The 23,952-nt window shown below is 44.8% G+C and overlaps 1 long non-coding RNA gene across 1 annotated transcript; it reads right to left on the bottom strand.

The window, feature by feature from the left end:
- Positions 1-10,122: 10,122 nt before the first annotated feature.
- Positions 10,123-22,601, bottom strand: LOC130542559 (uncharacterized). The gene is made up of 3 exons (XR_008957212.1): positions 22,309-22,601; positions 14,358-14,611; positions 10,123-11,512 (listed from the first exon to the last, which is right to left on the bottom strand). It is a non-coding gene; the product is annotated as an uncharacterized LOC130542559 (long non-coding RNA).
- Positions 22,602-23,952: the final 1,351 nt, after the last annotated feature.

The following is a 23,952-nucleotide window of genomic DNA, read 5'->3' as shown; positions in this document are numbered from 1 at the left end:
TATTATTTACCAAAACTGAAATGTGCATGCCCTTTGGTCCAGAAATTCCACTTCTAGAAATACACCCTTCGGAAATATTTATACATGAGCACACAAATTTTTGTACAAGAATGTTTGTTGTAGTACTGTTTGTAATGGCGAAAAACGGCAAACCACCTACGTGTCCTACTGTAGGTTAAGAAACTGTAGTAAGGCTATACAGTCTGGAAGGAATGTAGCCATTAAAAAAAAAAAAAACGGGGAAGCCTAATCCTACTAACGCAGATCTCCAGCAAGCATTGTTAAGTAAAAAAAAAAAGTAAGTCACAGAAGAGAACATGTTAAACGATCTTGTTTATGTATAAATGACATGAATAGAAACAAAAAGATTTAAACATGAAAACAAAACTAAAATCTGATGTCGTTCATTTATCTAGATATCTTACAAATCCTACCACAAAATGAACTTCTCCCTTGAGAGAGAATGCGCTGTGTAAGAATTTTCGAGAACTGTCTCTGCATCCTGAGGCAGACCCTAAAAGGACTGCACCACAACAGGAAAGAACTGTTTCTTGTCCCACAGGCTCCTAGAAGAGCCTCAGCATCTCAGAAATGCCAGCTCCCACACAGGCCCGAGCAACAGCACATGGAGTCTCTCCAGACCTTTGTGCTTCCAAAGCACTTTTTCAATAACTAACTAATCCGCCTAACGGGTGGGGCAGGCGTGGCTCCCACAGACTGGGCACTCCCTGCTGCCAGCTGCCCTCCTCTGGAATGCAAAGGCATCCTCTAGAAATGGGAGTTCCTCAGCCCCTGTCCTACCTCAGTCCCCAAGCTCAGCAAGGTGAGGAGGGCCTTCAAGGCACCGCCCCGGACAGGACAACTTCTTCTGACAGTATGTTCTCCAGAAGAGTTACACCATTCCGTACTCTCCTGGCCCCAGCTCTACTTCCCTCGTCCCTCCTCTGAGGAAGAGCAGTGCAACAGGCAGCGGAAGAAATAACAGCTTCATACTGTCGGTTTCAGCTCTGCCATTTTTCTTCAAGGATCCTATGAACAATAGGAAAATGCAGAGATCCTTTCAATTTCTTATTGTACAAGTAAGTTAATAGCAGGAACAGTCTCTGATATAATATTTTCAAATAGTTGCAAAGGTTCTCAGACTTTGGAATTTAATGAGCCATCCAAATCTCAAAAATTTTGAGAAGACTAACATGGGATTGCCCTTCCTTTTTCTTTTCTTTTTTTAAGTAGCCATCAGTCCAACCTAGGGCTTGAACTCAGGACCCGGAGGTCAAGTGTCTCATGCTCTGCTGACTGAGCCAGCCAGGCACCCCTGGAGTTCTCATTTTTATTTTGCCGAGTACAGGCATTTTAAAAAACAACCTGAATTATTGTCACCATCACTTCATAAATGAGTGGACACCTTAACACCAAAACAATGTGGTCATGGCAATCTCAGATTCCAAAGCAGCACTTTAAATTTAATACACTTAGGGGCGCCTGGGTGGCACAGCGGTTAAGCGTCTGCCTTCGGCTCAGGGCGTGATCCCGGCGTTCTGGGATCGAGCCCCACATCAGGCTCTTCTGCTACGAGCCTGCTTCTTCCTCTCCCACTCCCCCTGCTTGTGTTCCCCCTCTCGCTGGCTGTCTCTATCTCTGTCAAATAAATAAATAAAATCTTTAAAAAAAATTTAAATTTAATACACTTAGATTTATGAATAATACACACATACTGCACGTAGACTGGCAAACATCTCCTCACAGACTGGCACCAGTACCCTTGGAAAGAACAAGCAGATATTAAATCATGAATTTCTAAGCCTGGCTGTGCCTGTGAAAGACAGGAAGGCATTAAAAAAAAAAATCTAGGGGCGCCTGGGTGGCTCAGTTGGTTGGGTGACCAAGTCTTGGTTTTGGCTCAGGTCATGATCTCCCGGTTGTGGGATCGAGCCCCATGTCAGGCTCTGCGCTCAGTGGGGAGTCTGCTTCAGATTCTCTCTTCCTTTCCCTCCCCCTCACTCATTCTCTCTCTCTCAAATAAATAAATAAAATCTTTTTAAAAATCCAGATTCCAGGTTCCCAGCTCATATTTACTACATCAGCCTCTCAGACCCTTTAATAGTAAGGCCCTGGTATATGTATTAAAAATTTTTTCCTTACTGTGGTAAAAGATACATAATATAAAACTTATGATTTTTAACCATTTTGAAGTGTACAATTCAGTAACATTAAGTACATTCACAATGTGGAGCCATCATCATCACTATCCATTTCTGGACTCTTTCATCGTTCCAAATAGAAAGTATGTACCCATTAAACAATAACTCCCCACTCCCCGCCCCCCAGCTCCTGGTAACCTCTATGCTACTTTCTAAGTACCTCATAAAAATAGAGTGACCAGTATTTGCCCTTTTGTGTTGGGCTTACTTCACTTAGCATAATGTTCTCAAGATTCATATATGTCACAATGCATATTGGATTTTATTCCCTTTATGGCTAAATAATATTCCATTGTATGTATATACCACATTTTGTTTATCCATTCGTCTGTTGGTGGACAGATGGGTTTTTTCTACCTTTGGCTATTGTGAATAAGCTGCCATGAACACTGGTGTACAAATACCAGTTTCAGTACCTGCTTTCAATTCTTTGGAGTGAAATTGCTAGATCATACGGTAACTCTATATTTAATCTTTGAGGTAACACCAAACTGTTTACCACAACAGCTGTACCATTTTACATTCCCACCAGCAGTTCACAAGAGTTCCAATTTCTTCACATCTTCATTAACACTTGTCATTTTCTGTTTGGCGCAGGGTAAGGGTGGGGGTTCTTTGGTTGGTTTTGGTTTTTGGAATAGCCGTCGTAAGGGGTGTGAAGTGATATCTCATTGTGGTTTTGAATTGCATTTCCCTAACAACCAACGATGTTGAGCATCTTTTCACGTGCTTAGTGGCTCTACGTATATCTTCTTTGGAGAAAAGTCTATTCAAGTCCTTTGTCTACTTTTTAATTAGGTTGTTTTGGGTTTTGGTTGCTGAGATAGAGGAGTTCTTAATGTATTCTGGATGGCTATCCCTTATCACTATATGATTTGCAAATATTTTCTCCCACTCTGGATTGTCTTCTCACTCTCTTAATAGTGTTTTTCGGTGCACTAAAGGTTTTAATCTTGTGGAAGCGCAGTTGTTTTATTTTTTTCTTTTCTTTCCTGCGCTTCTAGTGTCATGTGTGAGAAATCATTATCAAATCCAACGTCATGAAGAATTTCTGTGTTTTCTTCTTTGAGTTTTACACTTTAGCTCTTAAGTCTTTGATCCATTTTGAGTTAATTTTTATAGACGGTTTCATTCCTTTGCATGTGGACGTCCAGTTTTTCTAGCATCATTTGTCAAAAAGATTGTCCTTTTCCCCATTGAATGGTCTTGGCACCCTTGTCAAAAATCATTTGACCCTATGTGCAAGGATTTGCTTCTAGGCTCTCTGTCCCATTAGTCTACACTGTCTGTCTTTACGCCAATACTGAGTTACTTTGATTACTGTAGCTTTATAGTAAGCTTTGGAATCAAGAAGGATGAGACCTCCAATTTTGTTCTTTTTTTTACAAGATCATTCTGACTATTGAGAGTCCTTCGAAATTCCATATGAATTTTAAAATGGGCTTTTCTATTCTGTAAAAAAAAAAAGTGGCATTTTGATAGAGATTGCACTGATTACGTAGAGCAATTTGGGTAGTATTCATCTTAACGTTAAGTCCTCCGACACATGAGCACAGGCTCTCTTTTCATTTATTTACGGCTTCTTTCATACATTCCAGCAATGGTTTATAATTTTCAGTGTATGAGTCTTTAGCCTCCTGGGTTAAAAATTTATTCCTAAGTACTTTATTCTTTTTGATACCATAGTAAATGGAATTATTTTCTTAATTTCCACTTCAGAGTTTTCTTTCTTTTTTTAAGATTTTATTTTTTAAAATAATCTCTACACCCAAAGTGGGGCTCAAACTCACAACCCTGAAATCAAGGGTCTCCTGCTCTACTAACTGAGAGAGCCAGGCGCCCCTACTCGGGAGTTTTCATTGCTACTGGCAGGAAATGTGACTGATCTGGTGCGCCATTTTGTACCCTGCAACTGTTGAATTTGTTTATTAGCTTGAGCTGTTTTGTGTCTGTGCGCGTGCGATTCTTAGGATTTTCTACATATAAAAGTGTATCCTCTGTGACCAGAGATCATTTTACTCCTTCCTTTCCAATTTGAATGCCTTTTATTTCTTTCTATTGCCTTGTTGTGCTGGCTAGCATTTCCAACGTTATGCTGAATAGATGTGGACATGCTTGTCTTACTCCTGATCTTGAGAGAGAAGTTTTCAGTCTTTCACTACTGAATATGGTGTTCGCGGTGGGTGTTTTTTTTTTAATATATATATATATATATGGCCTTTATTATGTTGAGGACGTTTCCTTCAATCTTGAGTTTACTGAGTGTTGAATTTTATCCGATACTTTTTCTGCATCAGTTGAGATGACCATCTGGTTTTTTTGCCTTTCATTCTATTAGTGGGATGTATTATATCGATGGATCTTCATATGCTGAACCACCTTTGCATTCTGGGAGTAAATCCCATCTGGTAATTGTACATAATCCTTTCAATATGTTGCTGAATTTGATTTGCTAATATTTTGTTGAGGATTTTGCATCTCTATTCATAAGAGACCTTGTTCTGCAGTTGTCTTTCCTTGTGGTGTCTTTTTATGGGGTTGGTAGGAGGGTAATGTGGGCCCATAGAACTAATTAGGCAATGTCCCCTCCTCTTCAATTTTTGGGAAGAATTTGAGACGAATTCGCGTTAATTATTCTTCAAATTTTTGGTAGGACGCACCGCTGGTCCTACAAGGTGTGTTTCTAAGCCAACGTCCCTCCCCTCCCCCCGCTCCCCACAATATACACTTGCATTTGGATCCAATCACCCAGAATACCTCATTCGAACACCTCGGGGTGTTACTCTTGATAAACTAGCAACAAAATAGGCTTTAAAAAGAGAGAAACGTCACCAAGCTCCCGGGCTCCAGAATTGCCCTCAGGAGGGCAACAGGCCCCGGGCTGGGTGGGCCTCTGAAGGGGAGGAAGCACGGTCACCGCCTGGGGAGGAACCAGGGTGCCCTGGGGGGCAGCTTCCAGCTTCATGACCGCGGCGGCTTCTCCCCAGCCAGCGACTCCCCTCAGTCCCCTCAGTCACACCAACGTGTGCCCACTGGAGTGCTGGGCAAGCCCTTCGCCTGAAAGAGGGCGAAAGGCAGAGGTGTTGTGTGCCAAGTGTGACTCGTGGGAGTCAGCCGGCCGGGGTCACGTCCCTCTCGGAGCTCTAATGGGCCCAGCAGATGGTGCCAACAGGAAAAAGGAAGCTTCTTGACACAAGCTGATTCCTGTCAGGTTGCTCTCCCTGCAACATTTTCTTAGTCTCCTCGTGCACAAGGATCATGGACAATGGAAACGTGTCATAAAACTTGTAATTAGACAGAAAAGCAATTTTCTGTAGGTTCCTCTGCCTTTTAAAGTCAGTCTCTCCCCCTCACCACGACCCCCCCACCCCCATTGTTCCTCAGGCACTGGTCTCCGTTTCCAGTAAGAAACTGGCTCGGCCACTTGTGCAGAAAGAGGAATTAATTTAATATTTGAATACTCAACTGACTGGTTCTCCTTGGGAACAAGGAGCCAAGCAAACACCCGAGAGAGAGCAAGGGAAGGAACAAAATGGCACGAAGCCCGAATGTGAAGTTCCTCCCTCGTCCCGCAGCACCCTGGACGTGCAGCCACGTCCTCTCTCCGGGTGAGTCACGGCCTCCCACGCCCAGCACAGTGTGCACACATTTGCTGAAACCCGAAGGAGATCGGAAGAACAAGTCAAGCAGGTAAAACGTTCCCCTGCTGTCAATGTCATATACCGCTCAACCCCGCTGCACGACGGAAGGAAGACAGAAGCAGGGTGTTAGCAACGCGAGGTTTTACATAATCCACAGAAACTAAGGCTCCGCAGTAAGGCAGATATTTTGAAGATTGTGAGTCCTGTGAATATTTCCATCTACAAACGTGAAAGTGCGCACAAGCTCCGAACAGAGAATTTGTGTTTTGTGTGAAGGGGAGGGGCGTCTCTGCAGAGCGCTGGACCTGGAAGAGACGATCTAAGACGCTCTGGAAGGTCTGAGTGCCTCTTCGAAATCCAAGACGTAGGTGAATAAACACTTACGCTGTCCCCATGTCTAACCCCCCCACCTCCGCATCCCTTCCACCTCCTACCGCTGAAACGGAGAAGAGGAAGTGAGAATAGCATCCCAGCAATTCAGCACTGGCTCAGAGACTAAAGACCAAAACATGGTTGTAACATTAGCCAGAACGGCTATGGTTAAAAATCTAAATTGTAACACCCAACATTCAAACATTCTAGCCACGGTTATATCAGAAACATGATTTCTTACGGTAGAGACGGGCTGGTGAAAACCCTTGCGGGTCTGCAAAGGGGTAAACTTACCCACAAGGCTGCTGTGGCCCAAGCTCTGCTCTTGGTGAACGCAGAGCTTCCTCTCCCCCTTCATATAAATAGAAAACGTCCCAGATAGGCTTGCAGCAGGGTCGTCGCATCGTTATCATGATGGTTCTTCTCAATAAACACTTACTAGGCGTCCACTTGGCCAGCACTGACCTGACCAAACCTATTTCAACTTCCCCAAACCACCACTTGGATGGCGAACATATCCAGGAGCATGGCTTCATCACTGTTCTGGAATGACTCCCTTGGAAATTTCTATATAGGTATGTGCTGCTTTTGACACAAGCTTTCGTGGTAAGGAGGCACTAAAATAGAGGCTTATAATTAGCTCTCTGGGGAGGCAAATGTGTGGTAGAGCAGAAAGCAGGAGAAAAGTCAAGACAGGTATTGCAGAAACACGGCATGGGAGATGTTTAACATACAATGTTTGGAAGCGTGGGCAATCCCACCGAAGTGCGGGAAGCGAAGGGCGCCCTATGACTGCAGACCTTCCTTGTTATCCTTTCCGTGCGTGTTGGCACATGGTTCTGAAAGTGTCCTTGCCACTTATCTCCCACCATTCAGTCTTGGAAACCTGTGGTAGGCTGGGGTACGACACACGCGGTCCTGCAGAGATCACGGCTCCGTAAGGGTAGCAGTGTGTCTACTCAAGTCTGCCTCCAGCCCGAGGCCAGCACCTGGCTCCAGGACCGGCTCTCGATTCATGGGCCCTGAATCATATCCTTCCTGACCTCCCCGCTTGTTACTTCATCTTTTGACATCTCAATCTAAGATTAGCTGTCAACGTGAAGCCCTATTGTCTTTAAAGGTCAAGCACTCTGCCCCTGCACACAGAACCAGCCTCGATACAGGAGTAGACGCTTATTAACTTCGGCCCTGTCCTTGTCTGCGTGTGGCTTACCGCACATGGAGTTCTCGCTGCCTTATTTTCCAACCCTTCCTGCCTTCCCTGACAACTCAGAGAGGTGACAGGCAGTACCAGGACTTAGGCACTGGGCCCTGGCCCTGTTCACCCATTGCGAGTTTTTTCCTCCTTAAGCTTTGTTACTCTCCTTCATACATTTGGAGACTGTCTCGCACCAGCTTACTCTCACTCGGATGGACCTAACTGACCATTTTCTCTCCTCAGCTTCTGAAAACAGAAGTTACAGTGGAGTTGAGTCTTGGTTAAGCTGAGGCTTTTTGCCACCCCATGACTATCTACAGTGGTCCGGGTGACGAATACAGATGCGTCCCCAGAGTAGCTAACAACGGCACCAAGGAAATAATATGCTCTCCAGGAGTGTTTCTTCATCCCCTCAAATACATGAGGTTGTGTTTGAACCAGGGTCGGAGCAGTGTTTTCAGGGTACGAATCTGATGGGGTGATGTTCAACAAAGCTGTCTTTTGAGCAAACTGACAGTTCTAACCAGTGTCCCTTACACCCCATCTCTTCATAGTGAGACAAACCTTACACAAATTTTAGTAGCTGCGTGCTTCATACTGCATCCTACAATAATATGATTTTGGAGTTGGACTGAGTGCAGTATTTTATTCCCTGCAAAACCCAGGAGCATAAGGGAGCGTCCATATGATTCCCAAATTTCAAGCAAGTGACAGTTTGCCTGGCTTTATTCTCCTTTGTAAAATGAGTAAATAAACTAGTAAGTATAGAATATTCAAAAATAAAACTCAAGCGGAGCTAAAACCTGCTCAGAGGATTTTAACATGCAGACAAACAAATCAAAGTGATTTGTATATTTTTCAGCCCAGCCCAGGACTGGATCAGCAAGAAAAGGGTAGGTAACCTTTGACACAGAAACCTCTTTTATTTTTTTTTATTTTTTTTAAGAGTGTGGGGAGAAGCAGAAGGAGAAGGAGAAGGAGAGAGAGAGAATCTTAAGCAGGCTCCATGCCCAAAGCAAAGCCCGAGGCTGGGGCTCAGTCTCACCTCCCCGAGATCATGACCTGAGCCAAAATTAAGAATCAGACGCTTAACCAACAGAGCCAGCCAGGCGCCCTAGGAGCCTTTGACGATGACATTGCTCTGCAGGAGGAGCCCCCCAGAAGTCACCTGCTGTAAATGTTCCCCAGTGCTACTCATTTCCTTTATCTTGTCTTCACGACTCCCACCCCCAGGCGAGCTCTCTTGTATCTGATGGTATACAGTGCAGCAGTCGCTGCCTTCACCGTTGATCCTATCTCCTAAAAGAGCCCCATCTCTAGTAGTTCAGGGGCAGGAGAGAAAATACTCCCCCCTCCTGTCATCCCCAGAAGTAGTGCTGGGGAAAATACAACCAACCAGGCGTGACACTACTAAACTGAGATGGGTGCACCCACAGGTGCGGATTTCCTAGCCGGGTGTGGGAGGTGATGAGCAAGCTCCCAGCTCGTGGGGAAACATAAATCACATAACTGTGGTACTTCCGAAGCTCCAGACTCTAACCAGAGAGCTGATCGTTGTGTCAATGAACATTCCACCTGCTTTTTATCACGCTGATCTGTTCACTTACAAAACTAAAACTTCTAGGATTTCTCCCCAGAAGCCATAGGTTTCCAAAAAAAATGTGGAGAGTTTCACCAGAAAGAGAACACTGGCTTGAAGAAAGCATTTTATTTTCATAACGTTTTTATTTATAGGTATTCATCCATTATCTTTATGTGAGATAGGTTATTCAGAATTATTTTCATAAAATTAAAATGCAACATATAAGAGGGAAATTAAAGCAAAACTGCAAATTGTGGTCGAAGTAGCTGGTGATGATGGTAAATTTCAGCACACTAGAAAAGTCTCTCTTGATTCCCTTTTAGCCAACCATTATGTGCCAAACAGATATCATGCTGGATGCTTCGGGGATACAAGAAGGCAGCATAATAAATGGCCTATAACCTCAAGGCATTTTTTAGTTTAATTGGAAAAAACAATGATATATAGATGTAGATATAAGTATCAACAATTCCAGGGGCACCTGGGTGGCTCAGTCAGTTAAGCATCTGACTCTTAATTTCGGCTCAGGTCATGATCTCAGGGTCATGGGATCGACCCCCACATCAGCCTCCATGCTGGACGTGAAGCCTGCTTAAGATTCTCTCTCTTCTTCTCCCTCTGCTCCTCCACCCTCCTTCTCTTAAAACAAACAAACAAACAAAAAAAAAAACGACAAAAAAACAAAAAACACCTCAACAATTCTAGGACATGAGCAATGTAATGGCCAAGAATACAGACCTGGAGCCAGATTGCCTTGGTTTGAATCCCAGCTCCGCCACTCAAGCCAGGTTTATAGTGAGGCACTCACCTGGGGCACAGAATTTAAGAGGATGCCAAAAAAAACTCTGTAATCAAGATAAATAATATTTTAATGCAATATTTTAAAAATTCATGATGCACAAAATAGCAGAAGTTTAAATACAGCCAGGCTCCAAAAATGCTATGCCAAGTCACACTGGAGCCCAAGGCAAAAGAAAAAATGTGCATCTCCATCTGCATATGTCGGTGTATTTTTTAACGGTTAATTTTGTCCCAGGACATTAATGTAGTTGAAAAATACTGAAAATTGAAAAATAGACATATTAAAATTCACATTATTTTAAGTTTAAGTATTTTATTTTTGCCCCAAACAGAATTTGTTAAAAATTTTACTTTCCTGGCTTTCAAGGAAGCAAAGTCATCACTTACTAGCTTTGAAACCCCAGGTGAGTTTCTTGACCTCTCTGTGTCTTAGTTCCCTCTTTTGTAGAAAGGGTAGAGGAAACAGTGCCCCCTCACAGGGGTGCTGTGAAGAATAAATGAGTTAGAACAACCCCCTGCCTGTAGCAAATTTTCAAGGTAAGCCTTCGTAATTGCTGTATCTTCATCATGTAGGCGGTGTAAGTTCTAGAAGATCAGAGAGGGCAGATCAGCTCCAGCTGAGATGACTCCTCACTCACGTCCGTTACAGCCCTCTTAGGAACGCGTGCTCCATGGGGAGCTAGGACTCCGCGGCTTGTTCACCACTGTACACCCTGCTTTATAGCAGCTCGGGTCCCCTAACAGGCACTTGATACATACTGTTATTGGGTAAATGATCATCAGAAAGCAGTTATGGGTTTATGAAGATCTGACCTTCCCTCTTCCAGTGACTTGCCAATTTTACCAGAATCCAGCCTTCATCTGTGTGGAGTGAACAAAACCTGCAAATTCCCCCAAATGTGGATTCTTTGCTTCTTGGAGTCAGCATCTACAATGAATTTTTAATTAACATATGCTTATTTTATTATGATTTTTTTTTCAAGATTTTATTTATTTACTTGACAGAGAGACAGCCAGCGAGAGAGGGAACACAGCAGGGGGAGTGGGAGAGGAAGAAGCAGGCTCATAGCAGAAGAGCCTGATGTGGGGCTCAATCCCAGAACGCCCAGATCACGCCCTGAGCCGAAGGCAGATGCTTAACGACTGCGCCACCCAGGCGCCCCTATTTTTTATGATTTTTGAGTATAGCTAATATACAATGTTACATTATTTTCAGATGTACAGCATGGTGATTCAACTTGTCTATACGTTACATTATTTCACCACGAGCGTAGCCATGGTTCGTCACCCTACAACGCTATCACAGTACCGTTGACTATATTCCCCATGCTGTGCTCTGTTTCTATGACGTATTCATTCCATCACTGGAAGCCTGTATCTCCCTCTCCGTTTTACCCGTTTTGCCCATCCTCCCACCCGCCTCCCTCCAGCAGCCATCAGTTTGTTCTCTGTATATGTAGGTCTGATTCTGCTTTCTGTTCACTTATCCATTTTGTTTTGGGGTTTTTTTTAGATCTCACATATGATATTTGTCTGTCTCAATCTGACTTATTTCACTTAGCATAATACCCTCTAGGTCTGTCCATGTTGTCGCAAATGGCAAGATCTCATCCCTTTTATGGCTGTGTCCTATTTCATCGTATCTTCATTTTCCTTATCCGTTCATCTATGGCCGGACACTTGGGTTGCTTCCGTATCTTGGCTCTTGTAAATAATGCTGCGGTAAACATAAGGGCACACATATCTTTTCAAATTAGTGTTTTCATTTTCTTTGGGTAAATATCCAGTAGTAGAATTATTGGATATGATATATCCGTTATTAATGTTTAGCATATGCTTATTTTAAATGTATCAGTGAAATACTAGGCTCTAATACCAGCGGAGACACTTCACCGAAGCCACCTTACTGCCCAGATTAGAAAGCCTATAGTAAGTGGGTTCTACTCAAAGAAGCAGGAACATGGGACTCAATAAGAAACTTGATTAATGGATTACACACTATTTCACTTGTAACACAAATATTTGCTTCCAGCTGGAGTGGAAGTCCCATATTAATTAGAGCTAGAATTGCTGACTTGGTTTACAGAACATAGACAAGAAACACTCCTCATTCCTGATGCTAAAAAGTTGGAATGGGAAAGGAGGGAGTGACATTATTCATACCAGAATAGCTCACAATGCGATTGCATCTCTTATGAAATGTTAAGAAATCACAGAAGATAGTGACACCAAATACAAATCCAATTAACCCTTCTATTTGGCCGCCGATAGCATCCTAGCACTTCTATTTTATTTTCCCCCTTATTAATTTTAAATGTTATTGACAAGACTTTTTTAACCTATGAGTTTTTTATTTCCCTCCTACACCTTGTAGTGACCCCTCTCCCTTCTCCTGTCTGAGTGAAGAGCAGTTTCTGTACTTCCTTGTCTCAAAGGAGGTTATGGCAGAGCAGAAAGCCCAGTGCCTGTGAGATGCTTCCCTTCTGGCCGTTGTTTTCAAAAGCTTAAGCTGTTGATTAATACATTGGGGTTGGGGGGGGGCTGTAAGGGAAACATGAAGAAGGTGGAATGTTCATCAGACTAAGCCATCTGGGAGACGAGAGAGAGGGACAGAGGTCTATGCATTCCTCAAGCATCCAGGACCAGAGCCATCGCCATACCAGGGCCCAAGGACGCGACCAGATCTTCAATGGCTTAGCTTTGCGGCACCCCTGAGGAGACAGAACCCTAGGCAACAGTCTTGCCAAAGGTCTCCGTGCTTCAAGTGCCTCAGGGGAGGAAACATAACCAGCACGATCGAAGGGACTGCACCGGCCAGGAAAATGTGTGTGTCAGCAGTCACCCATACAGTTCAGTGACTGATGACCAGAGGGCCTCCCCCCATATCTGGTCTCTCTGAGACCCTGGGCTTCCAAACGACTCTTGGGGTGAAACGGCTCTAGAGAAAGTCAGCTCTGTCTGGGGATACGTTTGCTGCTCATTGCTTAGGAAAATGAGAAGTTGAAATTCAGTGAAATTCATGAAAAAACTCAGCATCTCTTGCCTCTGAGATCTGTGGCCTGGGATTCACACCTGCAAGCACTGAGTATTTAGAGCCCATACTTGAGAAGATCTTTCTCTACGTTAAGTTAGCTGTGTCCACTCTGGGAACATACCCCAAACCCTTGACTCTAGGTCTTAAAATCTCTACATACAGCTGCTCTTATGTGAAGGGGTATAGCAGGCTTACTTCCAGACCATTCTAGACAGAGACCAAATAGGAACAGAGGGAGCATCTCTTTGAAGACAGGAACATAAGATGGCCCAATCTAACACTTGGTTGCAGGCAACAGAAGTAAGCCCTGCCTAACTTTATCTAAGCTGGAATGTAGGGGAAGGATGTTGAATAGTTCACAGGATGGATGGGAGGGCTGGAGAACAGGTTCAGGAAATGGGCTGGAGGTCAAGAGATAATGAGCAGTAAGGACCACAGCCAAGGTCGTGCCACAGGACAGTGTGCATGCCCACTGCTGTCCACAGCATGACACTGTCACAAGTGGCTTCCGGACTAGCCTTGAATCTTTTCTTCACTGCCTTGATATTCAAAATCCCAGAGAGGAGACTGTCTGAGCCTAGGTCCTGCACCATACCCTAGGTGTTTGCGGTAGGGAGAGAGGGATCACCCTTGATGCAGTGTAGACCCCTGCCCCTCCCCCACACTACATGCAATGGGGAACTCCCTCCAGAGCAGAAAATAATGTGGGTGAGAGCCCACCACGTTCCCAACCACTTAGGGAAAACGAAAGGGTGTCAGAGTTCTGAAAGCTTCAGCCTGAAGTCAACTACCTTAGAAATGTAGTCCCTTTATTTCCTGGAATCAGGCCCTGTGAAAGCTTTACGTAGGCTCATAATTTCACTCCCAGATCAATTTGTAACTCATGACCCTGATTCCTGCCATGCACTTTGCCCTGTTCATTGGCCCTGGATTTCTTCTTCTGTTGATTTTGGATTACTGAGGCAGTCCCCCAGGCTCAGGGACTGAAATGCTTGGTAGACACCTAAGTTTAGAACAATCTTTTTACTTTACCTCTCACCTCTTACCTCCACCCTGAAGCACATTGGTCATGTTGGCTTCCTGGTGAAGCTGAGACGGAAGATAAACTAAAGTACTATAGACTTTAGAAAGTGTTTTTATCTCCTTACATATAGAAGAACTAAATTCTCAGAAAAACAGAAATATGGTCGGGGTTTGTTGTTGTTGTTGTTGTTGTTTTAAGAATTTATTTATTTGACAGAGACACAGCAAGAGAGGAACACAAGCAGGGGGAGTGGAAGAGGGAGAAGCAGGCTTCCGGCTGAGCAAGGAGCCTGAATTGGGACTCGATTCCAGGACTCTGGGACCATGACCTGAGCCGAAGGCAGACACTTAACCGAGTGAACCACCCAGGCACCCCTGTTTTTTAAGCTCTTCAGAAGCAGGAAAACACTATCCTTGATACAGCCAATGATAAGACCCAAGCTGTGTTTGAAGATTCAGTAGAAAACAGAGAACACTTTATAAAAACAGGAAGAAAGATGCTCACAGACTATCCCCAGATCCACTCATGTGCACAGGAGGAGGATGTCCAAGGGATCTGACAATGGCCAGGGATATATCACTCCCATATCTGTGAAGGCTCCTCGCTGCTTCTCCAGCCTTGGGCAAGGGACACTGTGTGCAGACAGAGCCGGTGTTCTAGGTGGAACCAGGAAACGAGTCCTCTCTTACATCTGACACAACCTCAGGATCTGTGTCTGACAGAAGCAGCTTCTTTTTTTCCTAGAGGTTCATCAGGATCTAGGACAGAGGAGACAAATGTTCTGAAAAGGGAAAAACTCGATGAGGTCTACGGGGACATTCAAACCTACAGCTATGCCACAATGAGTGTTACAAAGTCTTAGAAAGTATTTATAAGCCATAAATGATCAATATGCAATAAGTGCTTATTAACAAAAAAAGGAAGAGTTTGGGGGCGCCTAGGTGGCTCTGTTGGCTAAGCATCCGACTCTTGGTTTTGGCTCAGGCCACGCTCTCAGGGTCATGAGATAGATCTGAGTTAGGCTCCATGCTGGAGAGATTCTCTCTCTCCCTCTGCCCCTCCCCTTCTCCCGCTCATGCTCTTGCACTCTCTCTCTCTCTCTCTAATAAATAAATAGTCTTTCAAAAAATAAAAAAGAAAACGTTTGGAAATTTTAATGAAAGTCAAAATCTTTTCAACGCTTCTTGTTTTAATTTTCCTTAACTTTGTCACTTTGTTCACTCCGTATTCAAGGGTCTTGTGCTGTTAGCTTGGCCAAAGGAAAAGCAAAGTCCCCCCTAGGCTGTGCCTCTCTGTCCTGTCCCCAACCAGTGTGTAAGTGACTGTGCCAGTAAGCAGGACCTTGGGAGCTGCAGCACCAGTGGCCTCAACGTTGGCCACTGGCCAAGAAGAAACAGGTTCTGGCGGCTATACCTGAGGTTTTGGAAAGCTACTTTGTACCCATCCCTGAGGTGCTGTGTGTAAGCCTGGACAAGAACAGGCATGCTTCTGCTGAGTTCTGTGGATGTGTGGGGAGAGCCTGCTCTGGGCCGACTCCAGGTTAGGCTCCAAAATGGGAAACCTGAGGCAAAAGGAAGAAGTCCCAAAGAGAAACGAGCAAATTTTAAAATTCTAAGGGCTCCCATAAGCCACAGGAGACTATGTCTCCTCCCAGTCCCTTCCCTCATGGCTGATCACCCTGCTAAAGAAACGTCTGCCGTGGGATACCTGGGTGGCACAGTCGTTAGGTGTCTGCCTTCCGCTCAGGGCGTGATCCCGGTGTTCTGGGATCGAGCCCCACGTCAGGCTCCTCCGCTGGGAGCCTGCTTCTTCCTCTCCCACTCCCCCTGCTTGTGTTCCCTCTCTCACTGGCTGTCTCTATCTCTGTCAAATAAATAAATAAAATCTTGGGGAAAAAAAAAAGAAAGAAACTTCTGCCTCTCGCAGCAGCAAGAATGTTAAAACAGAGGAAGAAAGTGAAATGACACAATTGTCTCATTTTTCATCAGAGGCGAAGCTTATGTATATAGCATTTATAAGTATTATACAAAATATAAAATATCGAAGTTCTTCTCATTTTCCTAAATATGATTGACAAGGGCTGAAGGTCACAGAATGAGGCTTTTGTATGACTCACATTTATTTCTTTCTGTTTCTTAGCTGTCACACTCACCCATAATTAAAGGCCTTCCAGCCTATTATTACTTCAGAACACTAGCATTTCTCAGAGGACCTCCCTACCCCAAGGAGTTTTTACTCTATCTCCAAAGAAGATCTAACATTCTCAAAGAGTGAGTCAATTTATCGGGTGAGCGAAGGCATAAATTACTCAGCCATCCATCGTTACAGCTCAGATCTGCATGGCGCTGCAGAGATTTGCCATATCACACAAGGCTGCATCTGAAGGCAAGCTTTGTGCTGGTCAGAAATTCCCAGGATGAGTTTTACAAGCCACGATGGAGACCCTCATACTTCTATGGTTCTGGTCTAAGTTATTGACCCTTGATCATGATGTTTTAGCTCTCAGAAAGAAGTGAAAATGACTCAGGTTTCAAGGTGGAAATGTAATCTAGGAGTTTGGAGAAATCTAGGTGCATAGCATATTTTAATTTATAAAGATGCTCCAGACTCCACCAGTGCTCCTTTTGTGCTCACCAGATGCCCCTCCTGCGTCATGGAGAAGGGGAAGGGCACCAACACTGATCACTCTCTATTTCTCTACTTTCTGCTTCCGAACTTATAGTCTCACTCACCTCCAGCCTTCCGGCTGCAGAAACGCGGGCCCCCCTCCAAGGCCCGCTGTGGTCTTCCTGATACTGTCGCCACCATCCTGAAACCTCAAGCTTTCAACAAGCCCCATTCTCTTCACTCCTCAGTTTCTCCTCTGCCGCTATTTCCCCCTATTCCTCTTCTCCCTAAGAAAATGATCAACACTCTTCATCCTGAAGAACCATCCGTTCCCTCCTCATCTTCTCGCTGCCAGTCTCCTCGAAGGCACTGGCCTCTCTCTCTTCATCATTCACACCTCAGCTGAGTACCCCTAACACTGGCCTTTTTTTCCTTTTGGATGTTTACTTCTATTCTCACGGTTTCACATGTTACTTATAAGTCGATTATTCCAAAGATCTATCTTTAGCCCTGAACTCTCTTCTGAATTCCAAACCATTTCTAAGTGCATAATGGTTATATCTGGCCAGGCATACCAAAAGCACCTAAATAAACATGTCTGAATCCAAACTCATCAACTCAAATTTACACCGCCAACCCCACCCCCAGCAAACGCCTGCATCTTATCAAGCTAAGAGTTATTGTCAAATACCAGAATTCTATAAGCAAGAAAAGACTACAGTTATCATAAATAACCACACACATGCCAAGCAATATGGGGGGGGGGGATCTGTGACAGCCATAAAACAAACAAGCAAACACAATGAAGAATAACCTAAAGGGTTATTGAGTAGAGCAACCCCAAAGGAGCAGCAGAATATATTAAAATAGTGACTTGAAGTGATGTCTTAGAGACTACAGGTGAAGATCAGACATGTCTAACAATTAAGAAGTCATTAGCTGATCATACTTGCTTGGATTTAATTGGCTTAGACCTACCATTTGCAATTGAAGAGATCAAAAGACATCATTACCTGGACTGCAGTATTACTGCTGGCAAAGTGGATCTGCCTGTTGGGTCTGCCCAACACAGCAGGAAAGTTTGCTTCTAGAAGAAGAGTGTATGATTTACAGCTTTCCATTCTCACTTTGGGTAAGAGCAGACATCACAATAAGCTAGCCCTCAAAGTCCCAGGGGGAAAAGCCAGGAGAAGACGCATCTCAAAAATCTGCACTGACTCCATGTGCTAAACAGAGTTCTACGCATCACGAGTTACAGTCACTTGCTGCAAGTGACTCCGAGATGTAAGAGAACCGGATTCCGATCAATATTCATCAGTTCCCAGCTCTAATCTGTATATTATTCAGTGGCCTTTGGCGAATGACTTACATTTTCTGCGATGATTTCCAGATCTAAAAAAGGACCGTCTCACGGTTAAAAATCACTTGACAAAACCAAGCTCAAGCTCGAGTGATAGTTAAGTGCTCGAAATTCCCAGCCCTGCCAACCGACTCGTAGAATGTTCAAATAGAACTTTACAGTTGCCAAAAAATGGAATAATGTGAGCGTATACTTCTAGGAAATGTCAGATGAGGCAATTTGGAAAATCCACCTGCTGTGCCTAAGCCTGAATCTGAAACAATAAACGGTCCATTTTTCTCTGGAAGTTGAGTCCTACTGAATTAATCTTGTTACAAGACGAACGCCTGAAAGTAAATATGATGAATCACTCCTCCCACCATGTTTCCCTCTCGCCGCGCCAGCAGTGGCTCCCCGCTCTCTCTGCAAAGCGCCCTAGCGAGGAGCCAAACGTCTGCAGCAAAGTGTGACCAACAGATGCTCGTTTCCATAACTGGCACTTTTCCAACAGCCAACCCCAAATTTAATTAGCCACTTATCTGAAGCAGAAAGGGCTTTCTGAAGCGCTCCAGCAAGCTCTGCTCGTTCTTGCCTCCGGCGCACGCCCTAGCCCCGTGCGTCCTCGCCCAGAGTCCTCGAGGCGGGCAGAGCGGCGCGGGCAGAGCGGCGCGGGACGGGCGCTGGTTCCTACTGCAAATAAGCAGTTCTCGGAAAGGGTGCGCGAGATTGCTCTCTGGGGAGAAAGAGCAACGTTCTGTGGAACCGCAGCCCGCGCACGGCCCACGGGAAGGACGCGGCAAGGAGAGCTGCCCGGGTAACTTGGCGCCGGCGGGTCAGCGCGTCCACTGGGACCACCCGGCGTCGGGCTCCCCCCGACCTGCAGCCAGATCCCCAAGTGGCGGCATTCATTCAGTGCCGGCTGGGAATACCGTCACGCTTCACTCTGCTGACCCTGTACGCAGTGAGGCCTGTCATAGCTCCAGATCCCTTGGCACAAAGGAACCGTCTACATTCGGTCCTCTTGCCAGCTATCTGCCGTGAGATGGGGTCTCCAGGAACTCATGCGATCACAGGACTCCACCATCACCTCAGGGGTCCTGTTGGCTCAGGGGGCTGGTGTCAAGCCGAAACAGAAGGTGTATAGGCCCATGAGGTGATGGCAGATGGTGTGGGAGGTCAGGCCCGGCACCACCTGCTGTGGCTGGCTGTGTTCCTCTTGCCTACCCAGCATCCTTTGCCCCGTCTGCTGGGACCAAAACTCCTCTTGGTGGTGGTGAACCCATGCATGTGGTTCAGTCAGCCGACCCTCCCCAGTGTACCCCAATCACTCTAGGACCACAGCCACTGAGAGAGAGTTGGACCCGTGACCCATGTCAAGCCAGAGACCTCTGAAATCTGGGTTCTCAGAAAAGGCTTTCTCCTGAGTCACTGCGCTCAAGGAGCGAGTCTTGCTCACCACTTGGAGAATCTGTCTACCAGGTGGAGGTAGGGGCCCTCCGGTTCCACACCATTGGAGCCCTGGATCCAGCCCTGCCTGGAGCCAAGCAAGATTAGCCTGGATTTCACTTCCGTAATCTCATCAACTCCTCCTTTCGCTTACGCTGTAGAGGACGTGGTTCTTTCCCTGAGAGCTTCCCTGCTGAGGAACACCTAACCTCATCCCCTTCCCAGCTTCTGCCTAACTCTTTTAGATGATTATCTTCCTTCTTCTTGTGGTCTTTATCAAAAAGTTTCCGTATTCTCCCCTCCAGCCCTTTAAACTCAAGTCGAAACCTAACTCTTAAAGGGACCCTTCCTATATTAACGCATACCTTCCAAAGACCGGGTCTTCAATGTATGCATATGTGGATACCTTCTATCCAATAATCACATCCTATGTGCTCTTCCATAAGACCTATCCATGCTGTAACACTGCTCTTTAGCCAAGAAGTTTTAATTATTTTAAAAAAAAAAAAAAGAGGATCCTTATTTTAAAATGTCCTGCCTATTAAAAATGGGCTCCCAGGGGAAAATAAAGTGAGGCTCCAAGGTGTTTTTAAATAAATGCTAATATTTGAAAGCTTATTATATGCCAGGCAGAGTGCTAAGTACTTTATACGCGTTTTTCATTTATTCTTACAATAACCGTACATGCCAGGTACTTTTATCTCCCATTTTAAAGAAGTGGTATTAAGACTTCAAGAGGTTAAATCATCCGCTCAAGGTCACACAGCTGGTAGACCGAAGCAGCTGCACCGACTGTGTTCAGAGGCCTTTCTTACCACCCCTTAGCCCCACCCACACCCTAGGGACCAGGCATTTGCCTTCTTGGAAATGCCCCCAGGGAGGCTCCCTTTGCGGTTCCTCTGCACAAGTAACTCAGAAATAGCAGCTCAGAGTCTGCCCTGGGTTAACTCACGGCGTTGCTGCTCTCACCCACCCAGCCTGGACTCCCTTCACCCTGCAGCCGGGTCCCGGGTGGTCCCGGGGGCCGCCTTCATACTGCCTGAGCCGCATTAATCACTGAAAAGCGTGCATGGGGACTAAGTAGGTATTCTTCTAATGAATATGCAATCGTCCAAGCGTCTTTACGAATATCTGAAGTCCTCTTGGCTCTTCCGTCCACGGTGGCGTTGAGGCCAGGAATCACATCTAATAATCTAACTTCAAATGTGTCACATGAGTGCTTGGTACCCACATGTCTTTATTACATAGATAATGAATTCTGTTTCTTTCTGCGATGAACGAGTTGTACATCCTTATTTTAAGCACTAGTACAAGTTGCAAATGTTTTGTTTTAAATATCATTCCACAGAAATCATTCCCTGAAATTTAAATGTTTTACTCAGAGAAGGGCACCTCAGTCCCTTCATCAGCACCCCGTACTTTTACCCAAGTAGACTAGAATGTAAATGAGAAAAGTAGGGAGAGCATCTTAGAAATAGGTACACGGAGTGGGGCAGGTGGTGAAAAAAGTGGAGAGAAAATCCTCATCAAAAGTAAGCATACCAGGGATGCCTGGGTGGCGCAGCTGGTTAAGTGTCTGCCTTCGGCTCAGGTCATGATCCCAGAGTCCTGGGATCAAGTCCCACATTAGGCTCCTTGCTCAATGGAGAGCCTGTTTCTCCTTCTGCCTTTGCTGCTCCCCCTGCTTGTGCTCTCTCTCTGTATCTCTCTCTCTGACAAATAAATAAAATCTTAAGAAAAAAAACCCCACATAGAAAAAAATCAGCTAAAAATTAAAAATTATTATCTCAGGGGTGCCTGGGTGGCTCTGTTGGTTCAGCACCCGACTCTTGGTTTCAGCTCAGGTCATAATCTGAGGGTCATGGGATGGAGCCCCGAATTGGGCTCCAAGCTCAGCGTGGAATCGGCTTGGGTTTCTCTCCTTCCTCCTCTGCCCCTCCCCCTGCTTCCTTGTATTCTATCTCTCTAAAATAAATAAAAAATATTTTTAAGGAAATTATTATCTCAGGAGAGAAGGCAATCTCCCCCCCCCCCCATACCCCCTCCCTCGACCCCACCTCTCCTTCACAGGAGTGAGAGATTTGTGTGTGTGTGTGTGTTTGTGTGTGTGTGTGTGTGTATGAAACTTTGCAGAACTCCAGGAGCCAGCCTCCAAGGTGACTCTGAAAACGCTTGTCTGGTGTTGTCCTCTTCCAGTGAATAGGTCTGACTTGTGTAATCAATAGACCATTGTGTGAAATGTGACTTCTGAGGCTAGATCATAAAAGACATCGCAGCTTCCACCCTGCTCAGTTGACCTGCAGGAGGCCACTTGTCATGCGTGAAGATACGCAAGCAGCCCTGTGGAGAAGTGCACGTGGGGAGGAACTGAGCCTTCCTGCCGACATCCAGCACCAACTCGCCAACCATGAGAATGAGCCACTTTGGAAGCAGATCCTCTAGGCCCAGACAAGCCTCCAGACGTCTGCGGCCATGGCCACCACCTTGACTACAACCTCGCGAGAGGCCCTGAAGGACCCCAGAACCACCAGAACTGAGCTTGTCCCAAATTCTTGGCCCACAGATAATGATATAATAACTGTTTATCGTGGTTTGAAGCCATTGAATTTTAGGGTAATTTGTTACACAGCAATAGATAACCAGCACGAAAGGTGATTTAAGTCTATACGATGTGCTCACATAACTTTGATTTTAAAACTCCTAATCTGTGTGATAATATTTTCTGGAATCCTCAACCGACATCAAAAGTTAAGATTATGGACAAAACGATGGGCTGTAAGTTCAGCTTGTATATACAAGAAGCACAGTGTTTCAGACCTGGCACATCAGTACTTAAATCTCAAGAGGAGAGAAAGCAAGGACACTTGCATTCAGTCCTTAGTTCTGTTTAATGTTTAGTTCACCTTCAGCCTAGCCAAGAATGCAGCTGTAAAAGGGGGTATATGTACTGGGGGGGAGGGACGCATCATGATCATATGTCCGTGATTAGAGGGGAAAAATCAGGGTTTAAAAGTGTAAAAGGAATATGTTCGTTAAATCAAAATATCGGTAGATAAAACTTACTTGAAATCCAGGCGCTGATAGGACCACAGCTCACACTGTTCACTTCCTTCCCGTCTTTTTCCTACCCGGTCTTGCTTGTTTTGTTCAGCACTAGGAGTTCCTGACGATGAGAAAGGATGAATCAATGCTCAAACCCAGCCTTAGTAATCCGTGCAAAAGCTCTGCTTGGCTACATGTTTTTCTTTTAAGATTCGTTTTCGAAGGTACAGAAATGAGTTATAAAAATGTATGTGGGCATAAATATGTATAAAGTGCACTTTAATAAAATACTTAACAAGCATTCTTCAGCACTTCCTGTGTACCCACACCAGAGCAGCTGTTTCCGGGAATCCTGAAGAAGATAGTTTCCGCCCACAGAGTCTAAATCTTACTTTGTACCACCACTCGGCTAACATCAAAACTCATTTGTTTCATTGTGAGCAAGAGGCCATGTTGCTATAGTCATTTACTGTAACGGACAATTTTCTAAAAATGTAGATATTCCATTATTCTATAATGCATAGAGATCGTGAATAGAATCTCTACTTTTTTTAAAAAAAAGGATTTCTAGTTTTCACCTCAGTGCTGGAGACAAGAAATACCAAGCTGGCGTATATAGGATCAAGTCAGGTGCTCTGTCTTCAGTTAATAGTGAGAAAAACCACCATTAGTTGAGGGCCTACTTTGTACTCATCATTTTACAGGGATTATCTTGCACCCTTACCATAGCCTCAGAAGATAATATTAACCCCATTTTACGGAAAGGGAAAATGTGGTTCAAAAGGGCTAAGTAACTTGAGGGGCACCTGACAGGATCAGTCAATAGAGCATGTGATCCTTGACTTCAGGGTGCTGAGTTCAAGCCCCACACTGGGTGTACAGTTCACTTAAAAATAGATAAATAAATAAATAAATAAATAAATAAAATCTATTTTTTTAAGGGTTAAATAACTTGCCCGAAATCACCAGCTTGTCAATCCTGGAGCCTGGACTGGACGCTCAGTCTATAACTGCGAAACCTTTGTTCTTCTCATAGCACCACCGGACCTATCAAACAGGGCCCTTATTTTCCATCTGATCCCCAGGCCTCCTCTTACTTGCACCAAGGTAGCTTCACAAGTCTTTGTCCTCCCACAAGAAAACTGAACTCTCTCATGAGGAGCCATGAGGTGAGGTCTGTGGGAGGGGTTGGGGATATAGAGGAGACGGACAGTTCTGACCGCCATACCTCAGCCTTCTCCACACAGATGGAAGCAGAAGCCAAACACCTTGTCCGGATCTTTGTTAAAAATTCATAAGTTCTTGAAACTAAAAGGGAAAGGTTTTACTCACGAGAGTTAAAATATTCACAGAACAGAGCGGATAGAGTAACTTAATCTTATTACTTAATCTCTTTCATCTTATCTGGTTGCTTATTTCCTGGGCTAACAATTTTTCTATGCTTACAGTCACGAGTTGATTTCTTTCCATTCAAAACTATTCATTCCTTGGTGTTCAGTGCAGTACCCTTCCCTCTCTGTAGTTGGAATGAGGGGCTTAAACACTCCCGCTCTGAGCAGGGTCATTAACTCTTCAGATCCCCCCCCCCCCCCAGCTCCAGAGCACTCATGTACCAGACACCGTTCTTGGAGATTTGAGGGGCTTTACTTCTTGAATGCAACTTCC

This window comes from Ursus arctos, unplaced genomic scaffold (assembly GCF_023065955.2).
Source record: "Ursus arctos isolate Adak ecotype North America unplaced genomic scaffold, UrsArc2.0 scaffold_37, whole genome shotgun sequence".
Taxonomy (NCBI): Eukaryota; Metazoa; Chordata; class Mammalia; order Carnivora; family Ursidae; genus Ursus; species Ursus arctos.
The sequence above is the reverse complement of the archived record's forward strand: the minus strand, read 5'-3'. Positions and strand labels throughout refer to the sequence as shown.